This window comes from Eumetopias jubatus, unplaced genomic scaffold (genome assembly GCF_037043125.1).
Source record: "Eumetopias jubatus isolate StellerSeaLion01/CBP00866 unplaced genomic scaffold, mEumJub1_p1.0 scaffold_1, whole genome shotgun sequence".
In the NCBI taxonomy this organism is placed as follows: domain Eukaryota; kingdom Metazoa; phylum Chordata; class Mammalia; order Carnivora; family Otariidae; genus Eumetopias; species Eumetopias jubatus.
The window spans coordinates 183,975,715-183,991,403 of record NW_028274807.1 but is presented as its reverse complement, the minus strand read 5'-3'; the positions used below and the strand labels follow the sequence as shown (position 1 = coordinate 183,991,403).

The 15,689-nt window shown below is 39.8% G+C and overlaps 1 pseudogene; it reads left to right on the top strand.

Moving 5' to 3' along the window:
• The first annotated feature begins 3,933 nt into the window (after positions 1 to 3,933).
• LOC114214627 (DNA repair nuclease/redox regulator APEX1 pseudogene) lies at positions 3,934 to 4,936 on the top strand (annotated as a pseudogene).
• Positions 4,937 to 15,689: the final 10,753 nt, after the last annotated feature.

Genomic DNA, 15,689 nt, shown 5'->3' with positions numbered 1-15,689 from the left:
CTGCAAAGGGAGGGGTTAAAAGGATGACAGATGGGAGGTGAAATGTTTGAAGGAGGCAGAAATGAAAGAAAACAGCTTCCTTGGGAAGAAACTCAAACTCTGTGGAAGTCATGGGCATATTAGAGCAGCCTCTCAACTTTCCCAAGGGACAAGGACTGAAATCTTTCAAACGCTTCCATTCTGGAATGCCACCGTGGCCTTTCCTGCAGTCGAGGTGACCAACACTTAGAAGCTCTTTCAGACACTGAAGGGGAGTTGATGAAGTCATAGTGACTGGGCCAGCACCGAGGGAGAGATGGGGATACAGAGAAAAACAATCAGGGTTTCAGCTCAAGAGCAATTCCCTGTCAAAGATAACTTGCTGCTCCCCAAGGCATCTGTGAAATATTTATTCAGAGTCTTTTAGGCATCAGGATTGTATTATCTGCACTAAAATCACTAGGTGAATTTCAGTTTTCAGAACATGGGATACAAGTCAAGATTGAATATTGGTATTACCCTGGGTTTGTGTCCAAATTAAATATTAAGATAACATCACGAAATAGGGATTATTCTTTCCCTAAGATTTCTGGTCAACCTTCGGGTTTCAGCATAAATGCAACCTCTCGTTATTTTCTTCACAGTCTTTATTAAAGTTTGTAATTATAGCACTGTCTTATTCATTATTATTTACTTTATTGTCACCTTTGCACCAGAAATCAGAAAACGCACCAGTCATATTCAGCACTGAATCCCCCTAACAGTGTCTAAATCCTAGAACAGTGCCTGGTTTTTACCAGGAGGAGTTTAACAATGACTAAAGCAATGAACAAACAAGTGAAGGAAGGAAGCGAAACTTCAATGTGGATGTAGGGTGATCGATAAGCCTCAGTCACTAAGTAATTGACTCATGCACAAATACTACTTTTGTGGCCTACAATATAATTCTACTGAGCAGCTCAGCAAAATTATAAACAATTATATTTATATGCCTGCTTCCATATCTTGAATTTTTGAAACTGGAAAGATCAAGAGTGTAAATTCTGAGAACTGTGTGCACAAGTCAACTCTAGTGTGCATAAGAATTACCTGGAGAGATCTAAAAATGTCCATTCCCAGACTCCACTCTGTCAATGATACATTCAATTGAAATGAACACCAGGTGGAGAGTCAGGGGACCTGGAATCAATCTTGATTCTGGAAAGACTACATGAATCTGGGCAAGATATTTCTCTTTTGTGTGCCTCTCTACATGAGCCATATGAGAAGAATAGTCTAAATTAGGTTTGACTTCCTTTCTTGCTATGGCATTATGCAATTCTGTGGGTCCATACGTATTGGAGCACTATGTGAGGCCTTGCATGGGGTCCAAAGATATATAATTTACAGAGCTTCTTCTTAAATAGGAAAATAATCAAACAATGCAATAAATGACAATACCAAATGACAGCTTATGGGTACCGCATTTCTTGGGTTTTAAGATGCAAATCTTTCCTTCCACACTGAATGTTTTAGAAATTGAGACAGATCTTACAATCCATGTTAAAAAAAAGAAAACCTCAAGGAAGAGGGATAAATTATGGCATAGTTATGTTCCTTTGCATATTAACTTAAAAGATCCATTTCTAGAAGGTATACCTCAGGTAGGATGATCATTTGAGTTTTACCTGAAACTGGGACACCAGACAGTTGTCTAAATGTCTTCTAAAATGATAATACTGGGATGTAATACTGCAACAGAAATCTATTGAATAAACCGAGAACTATTATCAACATAGCAAGCAAGACAATGGCAGGACAATCTACTGAATTTGACAGGAGAACTCATAGGAGTTCAAAGTGAGGAGAGGTTGGCATGTTTGATTTATTTATCTTGAAAGGTTATTATGCAGTTGCTGAACACCTATCCATCAAAAACCCCTCCCACTTTTAAGGGAAGCTAAATATATAATTAAACACAAGGGGAAAGCAAAATGATATGCCCAAAGAGAATGACGTGGTTGGAGCTGGAGACTATTATTAAGTCAGCTAGAGAAAGACAAATACCATATGATTTCACTCAGATGTGGAATTTAAGAAACAAAACAGATGAACGAAGGGGGAAAAAGAGAGGCAAACCAGAAAACAGACTTCTAACTATAGAGAACAGACGGAGGGTTGCTGGAGGAGAGGTGGGTGGGGAAATGGGTAAATGGGTGATGGGTATTAAGGAGGGCACTTAGTTGTGATGAGCACTGGGTGGTCTATCTAAGTGATGAATCACTAAATTCTATGCTGGAAACTAATATTACAATGGAAGTTAATTAACTGGAATTCAAACAAAAACTTGAAAAAAATGCAGAAGAAACCCCAGTATGTTTCAATATGACTCAAGATTATTTTGTTGGGGGTCAGCCGGATGGCTCAGTCAGTTAATCAGCAGACTCTTGGTTTCAGCTCAGGTCATGATCTCAGGGTCCTGGGATCAAGCCCTGCATGGGGCTCCATACTCAGTGGGGAGACTGCTTGAGGATTCTCCCTCTCTCTCTCTCTCTCCCTCCCCCCGCCCTGCGCTCACGTTCTCTCTCACTCTCTCTCTCTCAAATAAATAAATAAATAAATAAATAAATAAATAAATAAATAAATCTTTTAAAAAAAGATTATTCTGTTGGAAAGCAGGCCAATGGTTGTCTGGGCAGAACTACTGGTAGGGGAAGGGAGGAAAGGAGGACAAAGAGATACAAGGAAACTTTAGGGGTAATGAATATGCTTGTTATCTTGATTATGGTGATAGTTTCATGGGTATATACATATATCAAAACTCATCAAGTTATTCACCTTAAATATGAGCATTTTGGTGTATTGCAATTATACCACCAAACACTGAAAAGGTACTTAGACTGTCAATAATACACTACATATACACTATACTATATACAGAAATCATGGTCATGGGGATAGATTATCAAAGGCAGCATGGCATTAAATGCCATGCCAAAGTGATTCAGGATAATCGTCAGACTGAGTAACATCTAAATATCATCACTACCTGGGGCGCCTGGGTGGCTCAGTCATTAAGCGTCTGCCTTCGACTCAGGTCATGATCCCAGGGCCCTGGGATTGAGCCTAGCGTCGGGCTCCCTGCTCGGTGGGAAGCCTGCTTCTCCCTCTCCCACTGCTCCCTGCTTGTGTTCCCTCTCTTGCTGTGTCTCTGTCAAATAAATAAAATCTTTTAAAAAAATAATAAATATCATCACTACCTTAATCATCAACACTTAGTAAGTGCTTACTCTGCATAGAACACTCTATAAAGAAGTTTACTTATATTATCTCATTTATATAAAGGCTAAAACTTGATCTGGCTCAAAGAACTAGTGAGAAGTATATGTAAGATTTGAACTAGTCAGAATCTGTGTTCTAAAACCATTACTATAGGTACCTTCAGGACTGGGAATAAGATACTTAAAAGTCAAGAGGTACAGGAAACTTTAGGGGTAATGAATATGTTCATTACCTTGATTGTGGTTGAACTTGATAGGACTGATCTTGATTGTGGTTGAGCTTGATAAGATTTTTCATATTGGTACTGAAGGAGAGAATAGGTAACAATGATTTTTCTTAAGAAGTTCTGTACCTTGCAGGGCCTGCATAAATATATCAAATCTGAGGAAATAACAACAATTGGCCAGGATGTAGAGAAAAAAGAACATCCATGCCCTGCTGGTGAGAATGTGAATTGGTACAGCCATTGTGGAAAACAGTATGGAGATTCTTCCAAAAATTAAAAATAGAACTACCATATAATCTGGTAATTCCCCTATTAGGGATTTCCCCAAAGTGGGGGGGGGGGGACTACTAAATCAGAAAATACACATGCACCACTATGTTTATTGCAACAATACTTAAAAAAGCCAAAATATACTCTTTGTGCTCAGGTAATGCGATAAAAATACTGCTTCGGTGGGCGACCTGGTACAGGTTCAGGAGGGCGTTCGTTACAGTGATGCCGAAGCATGGGAAAAAGGGAGCTGTGGCAGAAGACAGGGAAGAACCCAAGATTGAACCAGAAGCCAAGAAGAGTAAGGTGGGAACAAAGAAAAACAAAAAAGAGGCAGGAGAGGGGCCAGTCCTGTATGAGGACCCCCCAGATCAGAAAACCTTGCCCATTGGTAAATCGGCCACCCTCAAGATCTGCTCCTGGAATGTGGATGGGCTTCAGGCCTGGATTAAGAAGAAAGGTTTAGATTGGGTAAAGGAAGAAGCCCCAGATATCCTCTGCCTCCAAGAGACCAAATGTTCAGAGAAAAAACTACCAGCTGAACTTCAAGAGTTACCTGGACTATCCCATCAGTACTGGTCAGCTCCTTCAGACAAGGAAGGGTACAGTGGTGTGGGCCTGCTCTCCCGCCAGTGCCCCCTCAAAGTCTCCTATGGCATTGGTGAGGAGGAACATGATCAGGAAGGCTGAGTGATCGTGGCTGAATTTGACACGTTTGTGCTAGTAACAGCCTATGTACCTAATGCAGGCCGAGGTCTGGTACACTTGGAGTACCGGCATCGCTGGGATGAAGCCTTTCCCAAGTTCCTGAAGGGTTTGGCTTCCCGCAAGCCCCTTGTGCTATGTGGGGACCTTAATGTAGCTCATGAAGAAATCGACCTTCGCAACCCCAGGGGAAACAAAAAGAATGCTGGCTTCACTCCACAAGAGCGTCAAGGCTTTGGGGAATTACTACAGGCCGTGCCACTGGCTGACAGTTTCCGGCACCTCTACCCCAACACAGCTTATGCCTATACCTTTTGGACCTACATGATGAATGCTCGATCCAAAAATGTCGGTTGGCACCTTGATTACTTTTTGTTGTCTCACTCTCTGTTACCTGCACTGTGTGACAGCAAGATCAGTTCCAACGCCCTGGGCAGTGACCACTGTCCTATCACCCTATACTTATACACTGTGACACCACCCAAATTACTTTAAACCTGGGAAATAAGCCTTGGCCCCAAGCTAGCTTTAAAACTTAATCTCCCTAAACTTCTTTAAAAATGCTCTCTAGAGATATCTGCACTGTATTTCCCTTCTAAAAATACGAATCCTTTAACCAGGCTCCTACTGATGCTTTTCTTTAAACCCAAAATTTTTTTCTTTTTTTTTTTTACAACTAGACAAAAGCGACTGATGACTTTGAATTGTCCACATGAAAATAAAGAGACATAGTTCCCCCCCCCAAAAAAAGCCAAAATATAGAAGCGACCCAAGTCTCCATCAACAAATGAATAGATAAAAAAGATGTGGTGTAGGGGTGTGTGTGTGTGTGTGTGTGTGTGTGTGTGTGTGTGTGTGTGTGTAATGGAATATTACTCAGTAATCAAAAGGATGAGAGCTTGACATTTATGATAACATGAATGGACCTAGAGAGTATTACGCTAAGTGAAATAAGTCAGGCAGAGAAAGACAAATACCATATGATTTCACTTATATGTGGAATCTAAAAAACAGAACAAATGGTTAAACAAACAAAAAGCAGAAGCAGACCCATAAATACAGAGAACAAACTGGTGGTTGCCAGAGGGGAGGGAGGTGGGAGATGGGCAAAATGGATGAAGGGGAGTGGGAGATACAGGTTTCCAAGTGATGGAATGAGTAACGTATAGGAACAAAAGCCTCAGGATAGAGAATAGAGTCAACGGCACTGGAATACAATGTTTGGGGACAGAGGCCAGCTACGCTTGCGGTGAGCATAGCATAATGCGTAGACTCCTTGAATCATTGTGTGCCAACTATCCTTCAATAAAAAAGACACACAGATTGAAATTATAAACATCTATATCTACATCTATATATCTATATCAAGTCTGTGGGATATTGTAGGGTAACCACGGACTGAAAGTCCATCTTGAAAACAGTACTTGGTGACTTGTGACAGGTCTGTGGTGTGAGTGGTATGCAGTTAGGGTTTCCAGCTGTGGTGAACAGGGACAGAGCCGCCTAAGTTTTGGTTTGGTTATTTCATTACTTTTTTAAAAAGGGGGTGGTGAATCAAAGAGTTTAGAGGGACTTGGAAACACTGAACATTTCCAAACCTCATACTCTGGGCGAGGTGTATATTCTTGATGGTTGCCCTGTTTTATTTTTACTGTGGTAAAATATCCATAACATAAAATTTACCAGTTTAACTATTTTTAAATGTAAAATTTAGTGGCATTAAATACATGTGTTGCCTTATTTTTAAAGGTAGTATTTCATTCTGAGGAGACAGCATGCACGGTGGTGAAGGGCCTGGGTGCTGGAATCAGATCGGCATTTGGTTTCCATTTTAGCCTCTTACTAGATTATGACCTTGGACAATTTAATAACCTCTCCAGTCTTCTAGTTTCCTCATCTGTAAAATGGTGATAAAAACCTACTAGATAGTACTGTTGCAAAGATTAAGGAATATAATGTATGTAAATTACTCAATATAATTCCTGGCATGGAGTAAAATCTTTCAATATGTTATGGGAAATGTGGTTAAAATTTTATCTAGCATTGCTGCCGAGTGAGAGAATGTGAACCTTAAGGGGTTGTGGACTGGTCTCAAAGGGACCTGTGAGCATTCTAAATCATGTGCAAATTCATGAGTCTTCCCTATGTGCGTATTTGGGAAACATAGTATTCATCAGGTTCTCAAAGTATTAAGAGTACAAGGGAAAAACAGAAAACTCATCAGAGAAATATCTATAATCAGATCAGCCTTGCTTCACCTGCTACTCAGAGGCCTTTGATCATTGACCTAAGTTTTCCCCTTTCCTCTCTAGAGATTACGGGTGAACAGGTGAGCAAAATGCTTATTCTTTCTCAGGGCCATGGTATTGAACCTAAGGGGGTAAGAGTCATACTCCCTGGAGTTGTGGCCAACAGTCTGCTTAAATCTACCTACTCGAACCCCGCCCCCCCACACTCTTCAACACCTGTCACTGTAAGTTAAGTGTCTTGGGGACACAATGCTAATTGTCTAGCAGGGTTGCTGTGGGAGTATGAAAGGCAAGGCAAGGAGCTCAAGGAGCTCCGAATGCTCTGCTGCCCCGTGCCCTCATGTCATGCCCTTTTGTACCCTAGCATTACATAGTACATTGCACATGCCTCGAACAGCATTTTATGTGCATTCGAATCACCTGGAGGTCCTGTAAAAATGTTGACTCTCGCTTAGTAGGTCCTGGGGGTAGGGCTGAGATTATGTGTTCCTAAAAGTTCTCAGGGACCGCACTTGGAATAGTGAGGCTCTAACCTCTTCATGTTGTCATGATTAGTTTACTTGCCCGTCTCATCCACTGTCTCTGGGCACATGGAAGTCCCAGGATAAGGGACCTTATTTGATTCTATTTCCCAGGAGTTTGGTATAGCCAGGACACATAGAAGTTGAAAGTGAAAAGCTTGAGAATTGAATGGTTGAATGACTGTGAGGGGAGGAGAACTTGTCACTGCAAAATATGTATTTTTGACATAAGGATTATTTTAGGCTGATTATAAGGAACAGCAGGCACAGGAGATGCTCTGAAAATCAAGCAAAAGTTGCCTTTTTTTGTAAGAGACTTTTACATTTATAAGGGAACTCTCCATTTGTAAGACTGTCTTCCATGCTGGAGCAGGAAGATGATGACTACATCTCTAGCAACTCTTATCAATGCAGAAGGCAACGGACTTAAATCTAGTTAAGAACTATAACCTTGTTTACTGTGCTTTGTAATTTCTCATAACTGGCTTCCCACTCCAACAACATCTTTCTTTTGTGTTTAGCTGGAGATGGCATTGAAGCTGGTGGTATGGACCATTTCTGGGAGTTACTCAGTTTACCTGGATCTCTCCCATGTATATAGCTGATATACAGGCTATTAAACTTCTGTTTTCCTCCTGTTACTCTGTCTTCCATTACTGGAGGAGGGGATTCTCAGCCAAGAGAAAAAGGGAAAACTACTTTTCCTCTCCTACAAGTGAATGAAGGAAACACATCCTAGGAAAAAATTTCACTACGTGGTAGCATGTGTAATAAAGGTGCCCAGGGGGCATGAAGGTGCTCTGTTTGTCACAGCTGGACACATTTTCCAGCTACCTTTTTGCCTCAAAGATAGAAGTTCCCTTCTCCTCTGGGGCTCAAGGAAGGATCCCCCTTCTGAGCCAACCAAAGAGATGGAAGAGAAGTCACCACTCTGACCACTAATAAAGATACTTACTTTAGTCAGACACCAATTTTGAGAGAATAAGAACATTTACTGTGTAATGAAATTCACTATGCAAAACCTGCCCTGAGCATAACAATTTACAGGACATAGATACTCACAAGGCCATTTTATATACCTTATTTTAGTGTAGGCTGTTCTTTGACACACATTACAAGGTTTAACTTATGCAGTTATTTTAGCTTTTACTACTAATGCATGTAAAGACTTAGGAAGGAAGGAAGAATGTCTTGGGAAGGTGCTTCACTGAGGCAGACACAAAGTGTGGTTGAAAATCCCCATCAATTTGTCATTTCTATTACACCAGGTGGAAACTGCTATAACCCCAGGTGTGACCATGCATTACCTTTCTTGTTCAGTCACTGCTGCATTTACTCGCAAGCAGATCATTTCGTAGAGAGACAGAGAATGTGAGTGCCATCAGTCAGGATGCTGTGCCCAGATGTCACACGGTTTCATCAGGCAATGATGAATCACACTGGAGTTCCCACATCTACTTTCCCATGACCTCTGAGCAACAAGGGAAAGCTGAAGAACAATTCTGGGCATTTGATTTCCCTAACAAAGCAACAGAGGGCCTAGATTAAACTGGCTTCTTTGAAACTTAAAAGGAACCACCATTTGTCACTGTTTAAGGGGGCAAACTGATAAATGGGCAGTGAATAATCACAAGACAATTCAGGGATTAAATGTAGAGCCATTGTAAGCGCAGGTTCAAACCCTTGGAAAAAAAGAAATGCAGACCCTTCTTGAGTTCATCTGAGTCGGCTTCTAAATGCATTATTTTTAAAGAATAAAAACTGCAAAGGCAAATTCGAGGAAGCACTTATGAGGCACGTGGGGGAAAAGCAACCTTTTAGCACAAGTTGTAAATGCAGTTAGCCTCCTAAACATGGTCTTGATTGTTCCATTGTTGGAAAATGTGTCCAGTTGTGACTTGTGACTGTTGCAACTGTACCACCATTCCAAAAATGGCGACAAAAGCTGGAAAAACAACCAATTTTCACCAAAATGTCAATGTTGGCTCAGGGCGTGAGGATGGTGATGAGGAAGACAACGAGGTTGCTATTGGCTAGGTACTTGAAGCATTCTTCATATATTGTTTATTCCTCAAAACAATATAAAATAAATGATTATTTAACTTCATTTTAACAAATGAGGAATCCAAGGTGTTTAGAGTTTAAAATACTTGCTTAAAGTCACACAGCTAGTTTGGGTAATCTGGCTCTAGCCTATGTGCTTCCTACCACTCCAGTTTTATTGAGATATAATACACATATAACATTATGTAAATTTAAGGTGTACAACGTGTTGATTTGATACACTTAAAGATTAAAATATGATTACCACTGTAGCAGCTAAATCTTTATCACATCACATTATCAGCATTTCTTTTTTTGTGGTGAGAGCTTCTGGGATCTATTCTATTAGCAAATTTCAAGTATAATACAGTGATTGTTATCTATAATCACAATGCTGTGCATTAGATCCCTAGAACATCAACATTTTCTAACCGGAAGTTTGTGCTCCTTAACCAACACCTTCCCATTTTCCCTGCCATCCCCCACCTCCCCACCCCCCAGTACTGCGAACCACTGTTCTACTCTCTGTTTCCATGAGTCGGGCTTTTTTTTAGATTCCACATATAAGGGATATCATACAGTATTTAGCTTCTTCTGCTTGCCTTATTTCACTTAGCATAATTCACTCAGAGTCCATTTATGTTGTCACAAATGGAAGGATTTTCTTCTTTCTCACAGCTCCATTGTATATTGTCAAATGACAAAACCAAATTTAGTAAAGAGTTTGATGTCCTTTATTCAAGAGGAAACAAGCCACAGATTGGGGGAGTACAGTGCCTCCCAAACAGTGGCACATTCCTAAGGAATTCTGGGCAAGATTGAGTTTTATAGAGCGTTATAAAAGGCAAGCAGGAAAAAGGGCATGCTTGACTAGGAGGTTGGGAATTTCCTTGTAGGGTTAGCAAGTTCCATTTTCTTGGGTAAGGTAAGCTAGCTAAAGCTGAGGTGGCGGGTTGTGATTGGTGTGTGTTAAGTTTCCCTGACAGGGAGGCATTTCTCGTAAGTGCAAGCTAACTTAGGTTTAGATTTGTGATGTGGGCTGGGCCACTAGGGTGGCCTCCCTTTTGAGTCCCAATATATGAATTAACTTTATCTCTCTACCTATATCTACATGTCTATAGTTATATCTCACATCTTCTTTTTTCCATTCATTTGTTGACAGACACTCAGGTTGTTTCCATATCTTGGCTGTGAATAATGCTGCAACAAACATGGGAGCAGCCCATGTGCTTTCAGTTCCTCCCAGCATTGTTAATGATGATGCTAGCACACTAAATGCTGTACTTGCATAGTATTGCAGATTCCAGAGATTTACTTAAACTATCTATAAAGAAACTTGCCTGGTTCTAATATTCCTGAGACTATGAGCCAACCCTTGCTTCAAAAGGTTGATGAGTGGTTCAGTCCACTGCAAGTAACCAATCATATAATGAGTGCCAAGTAAGTCCTTGTTGCACAGTTGGAGAGGGTGATGGGAAAGGTAATAAAAGACACACAGAATGGGGTCCCTCTCCTCATGTCCTATCTTTTAAAAGATATGTTTGAACCAAAAATGTTTGAACCTTGAGAGTCCTCACCAAAAGGATGGTATGGCCACCACAAGGGAAGCCAAGGGTGGTGGTGGTGATTTTTGCTGCCCAGTATCCTTTCATCCTTCCATTGGTAGCAGCACCCTGAACTTCTTTGGAAGCATCTTATCTACTCTTCCCCTAAGATGCACAGTCTTGTTTTGATATATAGGGGCAAACAAGTGGTCTGAGTTACGCCCCTTGAGTTATCCTCTTGGGAATTCAAATTTTGAGTAGAATAATGTAAGGACACACACACACACACACACACACACACACACGCCTCCACATCAACACAAAGTGCATACTCATTTGGAGAAGCTGTTGATTTGATTCTGTTACCTGAATCTTCAGATCCTAAAGCTACTCTGGTTTGTGCCCTTTTGAGCCTTGTTCTTCAGTGTTGCTTAGATTCTGTGTGATCTCCTGTATTCCTCAACAAATTCAATTTGGGCCTAAGTTGCCATGTTTATGCTGCTTGTAACCATATAATACGCCAAGGTATATACTCAGTTATTCTATAGACCAGTTAATATTAAACTACACATATCTCAAGTCACTTTATAGAAGCACTCTATTGGTCACAAAGGGGTGTGATTAGGTAGGATTGAAGTAAACCTACTGATGACAGTCAGTATGGCCCTATTTTTTTAAAGACCAATACCACATTAGAAATGTCCTGCAAACTTTCTCTGCCATCATCTCATTAACCGTACTGAGCACTGAATCAAAAATCAGAAGTCCTTACTGCTTGACATAGTTCAGCTACAAAAAGGCTATGTATCCTTGGACAAATTACTTTCCCTCTCTGAGCTTATTCCATATCTGTAAAAGTAAGGAGGGGAGGGTCTTCGAGTACTCTATTCATAGGTTGGAGTTTCTAAAGTTCTAAAGGGAAAAAGATGCTTTAATAATTGAGATGCACCTCAAGACCTCTTTCTCCTGAAAATAGACATTTCTCTCAAATAGATTGGTAAGATGGAGTTGAGTTCCATCTTGACACCTTGAAGTAGACATCTTATGGTATGCATGCTATGATGGAGGATCCAGTACCTTTCTTGTACCTGTAATGATCTTACCATTCAAGAGGAGAGCTCCAAAGTTCAGGATTATTAAATAGCTCTTCTGCCATTTAACGGAAATCTAGTTATGGAACAACTCCAAAGAGGTCAGCAACAAATGTAATTTATTTGTTAGCCATTAATAAATGAGCTTTAGGTTAATTCAGATCTCCAATGAAAATTTGCATTGAAGAAAAATTCATCATAAATTTTATTGGATTTTTTGTTGGCAACAATTCAAATTTTATGGTTTCTAGGTTCAGATGTATCACTAAAAAAGCACAAAGAAAAAAAATATGTCTCATTTAAAATAGTTCCAGTCCTGAGACATATTTATCTTTTCATTGTAGTTCTTCATCTTATATTCCTCTGACCTCCAAAAGCCACCGAAACCACAAATTTTCTAAAGTTACTCCTGACCTACTTCTGCCTGTTCTACAGTTCATCACTTTTGCAATTTAATGACATCATTTCATGGCCCCGCAGTCAGTGACCTTGAGCTGAGCAAAATGGCTAGTTCGTGTGGTGAAAGGGTAAATATCAAAAGATTCAGGCCAATTTCATTTAGAGCTAAATTCACCAGACACAATGAGAATGCATAATTAATGGGAAAAGTTTACTTCCTCCAACTATCATGAAAACTTAGACATATAAACTTATAAAGCATAAGGAATACTAAGACGCTTATTGCCTATATCAATGTAGTTTTTCTTACAAAAATAATTTCAGAACACATTCCTTCAATTGCTATTTTAAAAATTTTTTATCAGTTTTCATCAAGATTAAGGTTAAGTGAGATAATATATGGAAAGCCATTAACACAACTTTGGGGCTTTACAACAGTTGTCAACTCTTGAGCTTTGACACTGAATTAGGGAGTGTCATGAATCGTACTCACATCACATCATCTGATTCTTACTGTCCTTTAAAATAGATGCTATCACTATTGTGTTTTCCTGATAAGGAAACTGAGGCTCAGAGAAGCAGAGTATGTGCCCACCGTCACACAGCCAGGGAATGGCAGAACTAGGGTTCATGTCTAAGTCTCTTAACAGTTCATTCTTTTAACTACCCTGCCGTGTTTATAAATTCATTGTGAATCTGGAGGAAAAAAAAAGTGGACTGTGGTTTCTTGAAAACTTGGAAATGCTAAGTGAGTACTATACCAACGGGGGAAAAACATTTTTCTCCTTTTAAATGGCCTGTGAGGAATTACTGATGCTACTGTATATGTAAGTATGACACCTGATGTCTTGTCCATAAGCCCCCAGCGTACCTCATGATTTCACATTGGAACTGAGTGTCGGGGGGGTCTTCCCGGTGGTGTGGTTTAGAGGGGGGAAGAGAAGTCACTATCAAAAATGTTGGTTCCTTGTCATTGAGAAGTGAAAGCTAGAAGGGCTGTGACCTAAGCAAAGATCTTCTTGGATAGCAATCACACCATTGGCCTTGACTGGGGATCGCATCTGTAAGAGGGTCCATCTGTGCTGTCTCCTCAAGAGGGGTCACCGATTTTCTCCAGAGAATTTGACATAAGCCATTTGTCAGCCGTGGTCACATGTGCTTGCTGTTGCCACGCTTTATCCTTTTAGTCAATGCAGTAATTCCTTGTTTTGAGAGAGCAACTGTGGGGTGCCAGGTGTTGATATTTTAGAAACAAACAGCAGTAGGGACAGCTGTGGTGGCAGATTTCAATTTTTGCAGCCAAGCTGGTGACAGCATAGTATGCCCAATGAAATTAAAGAGTTGCAGATGTGAAGTCTTTGCGTCTCCATAATAACGTACGATTTGTGATGACCTTTCTCAGAGGGACTGCCTCTGAAATTTACCTTGATTCTGTAGCAGGGAGCTTCAAAGAGTGGCTTCACTAAGGCACTTCCACCTCCTGAATCCTGTCAAAGATCCTTCAGAATTACCCATGTGGAGGCCCTCCGCCATTGTGCCTGCTTTCAATCATTATCATTCATCAGTACTCCCACTATCGTGTCAATTCAAATTCAATGTGACATTTACTTTCAGTTTCCTTTGTGGGTCAATGTCCTTCTGAGCCTCACAAGTGCTGGCTATGGCATAATTATTACTGCTTTGGCTCATAATCATTTGTAGGTTCTGATTTAATTAAGAGAATAATTCAAAGAGGTTTTTTTTATGGAATCTTTTGTTTCTCAGGTAAAAGCAGTACAGAGCTAACAAAAATCAGTCCTCCAGATTCTTCAATAGGTAGTTAAATCAGGACCTCAAATAAAATAAAACTTCAGTGCGCTATAGGAGCTGTAGGACATTACTTTGATATTTTAATAATAGTTCAGTCTAATGGTTTTAGAAAATGCTGTGTTCACATTGGTACTTGATTTCTTTGAGAATCTTAGGAAAACCATGCACCTCTTCTCAGGAAAAAGATGCAAATATGCTCAAAGTTTTGTATATATTTTCAGGTTTTCATGGATCCAGAGAGAGCTTTACAACGAATGCTCTAGATCTGTGCTAAGAGATCTTTTTGTGATAAAAATGTTCTCTATCTGTACTGTCCAATATGGCAGCCACTAGCTACATGTGGCTATCGAGTAGTTGAAATATAGCTGGTGCAAAAATTTTGAATTTAATTCACTTTAATTTAAAGAGTCACATGTAGCTAGTGGCTACTATATAGGACAGCTAGCCCTGCATAAGCAGTCATTCCCTGTTTTCCCCAGTCTTCTCTAGCCCTAGGTAACCATTTACTTTTTTCACCATAGATTTGTCTATTCTGGAATCATACAGTATGTGACATTTTATTATTGGCTTCTTTAGGTCATTCTTCAAGTGGTTCTTTATAATTCTATTAAGGTCTATCCATGATGTAGTATCAGTGATACTAATCATGATGTATCAGTACTTCATACCTTTATATTGTTGTTGAATAACGTTCTATTGTATGAATAGACCACATTTTGTTTATCCATTTACCAGCTGACCGACATTTGAGGTATTTCCACTTCTTGGCTATTATGAATAATGTTGCCATGAACTATTCATGTACAAGTGTTTGTGGTGATGTATCTTTTAATTCTTAGCTATGTACCAAGAAGTGGAATTGCTAAGCTCTATGGTAACTCCATCTATAACATTTTCAGGAACTGTCAAGCTGTTTTTTTTAAGTAGCTATACCATTTTATATTCCCACCAACAAAGTATGAAGGGTCCAATTTCTCCACATCCCCAGCAAAACTTATTTTAACCTAGTAGGGATGAAATAGTATTTTATTGCAGTTTTGGTTTGAATTTCCTTAATAGCTAATGATGCTGAACATCTTTTCATGTGTTTATTGGCCATTTGTGTATCTTCTTGGGGAAAAATATTTGGTCAAATTCCTTGTCCATTTTTTGATTGAGTTGTCTTTTTATTGTTGAATTGTATGAGTTCTTTATATATTCTGGACAAGTACCTGATCATACATATATATTATTAGTAAGTATATTTTTTCATTTTCTGGATTGTCTTTTCACTTTTTAATGGTGTCCTTTGAAGCATAAAAGTTTTTATTTATTTTTTTAAAGATTTTATTTATTTGACAGAGAGAGACACAGCAAGAGAGGGAATACAAGCCATGGGAGTGGGAGAGGGAGAAGCAGGCTTCCCGCCGAGCAGGGAGCCCCATGCGGGGCTCGATCCCAGGACCTGGAATCATGACCTGAGCTGAAAGCAGATGCTTAACGACTGAGCCACCCAGGCGCCCCAAAAGTTTTTAATTTTAATGAAGTCCAGTTCATCTTTCTTTTTTGCAATTGTGCTTTTGGTATCATAGCAAAAAGAAAAAAATGTCTGA